This window comes from Palaemon carinicauda, chromosome 8, assembly GCF_036898095.1.
Source record: "Palaemon carinicauda isolate YSFRI2023 chromosome 8, ASM3689809v2, whole genome shotgun sequence".
In the NCBI taxonomy this organism is placed as follows: domain Eukaryota; kingdom Metazoa; phylum Arthropoda; class Malacostraca; order Decapoda; family Palaemonidae; genus Palaemon; species Palaemon carinicauda.
Window position 1 is genome coordinate 137,437,549 of NC_090732.1, and position 2,432 is coordinate 137,439,980.

The following is a 2,432-nucleotide window of genomic DNA, read 5'->3' on the forward strand; positions in this document are numbered from 1 at the left end:
CTCATGATTAACACGGTCAAAGGCAGCACTAAAATCAAGGCCAATCATACGAACTTCCCGACCACAATCAAGGGATTTCTGTACTGCATTGGAGATTGTAAGAAGGGCATCACATGCTCCAAGGCCTTTCCGAAAACCAAATTGCAAACTAGGGAATAGATGATTACCTTCAGCAAACCTATTAAGACGTTTTGCCAGAAGACGTTCAAAAACTTTAGATAATATGGGAGTTATGGAAATTGGGCGGTAATCAGTGGGACTTGAGCTACCACAAACACATTTACATAGAGGAGTAACATTACCAATTCTCCAACAAGTGCTAAAAGCTCCTCTTCTTGCTAACTTGCGTAAAATAACAGATAACTTTGGAGCTAAGAAATCTGCTGTCTTTATAAAAAACAAAGGAAAAATACCAATATATATAAAAATATATAGATTATATATAGAGAGATATTTTATATATCATATATATTTATAAATATATAGATATACTCGTGTATATATATATATATATATATATATATATATATATATATATATATATATATATATATATATATATATATATATATATATATATATATCTATCTTCATCATCATCTCCTACGCCTACTGACGCACAGGGCCTCGGTTAGATTTCGCCCGTCGTCTCTATCTTGAGCTTCTAATTGAATACTCCTCCATTCATCATCCACTTCGCGATTCATAGACCTCAACCATGTAGGCCTGGGTCTTCCAACTCTTCTATGTGTGTGTGTATGTGTGTTCCGTTTATGTGAATGTATTCAAACTGACTGACAGGAAACTGAAATTTAAATGTTTTCGTGCTATACTTGATACTTCTGACACACTGAAGTCTATTAAATTACAACGGCACTTCGGACATTACTAAACGAAAATAACGGAACTATTCAAAACATAATCTACCTGGATTGGTGGTAATGAAACTTTTTTTTTTTTTTTTACTATACAGGATTCGATTATGTTACGATTTATCAAATCTTTGCAACATATAATCTCTTATGATCTGGCCATTCACTTTTAAGGTTACCATCAACTATATGTACAAACAGACAGTAAGGCATATAATTTTTGTTTGCATGAATGCACTGTCATCATTCGATTCGGTTTATCTTGATCTAGTTGACAAATCCTTTCCGCTTCGTCCGATATATTTTATTACAATGGCCACGCATAATTCCATAAAAGGGATGAGATCATTTATAAAGGTCATGGTGACATAAAATATTGTCAAAATACCAGGCAATGGTATAATTATTATTATTATCATTATTTGCTAAGCTACAATACTTGTTGGAAAAGCAGGATGCTATAAGCCCAGGGGCTCTAACAGGAAAAATAGCCCAGTGAGGAAAGGAAACGAGGAAAAATAAATTATTTTAAGAAGAGTAACAACAATAAAATAAATTATCTCCTATATAATCTATAAAGAGAACTCTAACCCAAGACAGTGGAAGACCATGGTACAGAGGTTATATCACTACCCAAGACTGGAGAACAATTATTTGATTTTGTAGTGTCCTTCTCCTAGAAGAGCTGCTTACCATAGCTAAAGAGTCTCTTCTACCCTTACCAAGAGGAAAGTAGCCGCTGAACAATTACAGTGCAGTAACCCCTTGGGTGAAGATGAATTGTTTGGTAATCTCAAGTGTTGTCAGGTGTATGAGGACAGAGGAGAATATGTAAAGAATAGGCCAGACTATTCGGTGTGTGTGTGTGTGTGTGTGTGTGTGTGTGTGTGTGTGTGTGTGTGTGTGTGTAGGCAAAGGGAAAATGAACCGTAACCAGAGAGAAGGATCCAATGTAATACTGTCTGGTCAGACAAAAGGCTCCACAAGGTTAAACAAGAAGGTTTATCTTCTCAGAATTCTTTTCGGTGTTATTTCATAAAATATTCTTCCTGTTTTGCTTGTTGAAAGGCTACATTTAAATTTATGTATTTCAAAGTTTTTCCTTAAAAATATAGGCGATGAAGCCAGAGTCATCGCTTTTATTAATAATAATAATAAAAACGTGATTCTAATTTCATATACATCCTATACACCATAATTTAAAAATTCCTTTTGCTTCTCACAACAAAACCGTCCCAAAAACAGAAGTCGGCTCTCGGTTACGTTCTTTATTTTAAATTTTATTGAAGGTATCATACGATTTAGTTTGTCTAACAACCGTTTTCAATACTTCGTAAAGGTTGTGGTACAAGTTATCTGTATATATTACTTAGCAGCGGGGATAGAAGAATCCCCATTGCTCTCCCAAACTCTTGTTCATGAAATTTAATGCTCAAAACGAATTTCCTCCCTTTTACATAAATCTCTTAACACTATTAGCTAATTTTGAATGCCAATGGCAATAAAATAAGTACATTTCGTACTATCGAGTTCCACCAGCAAGGATGTTTTAAAAACACG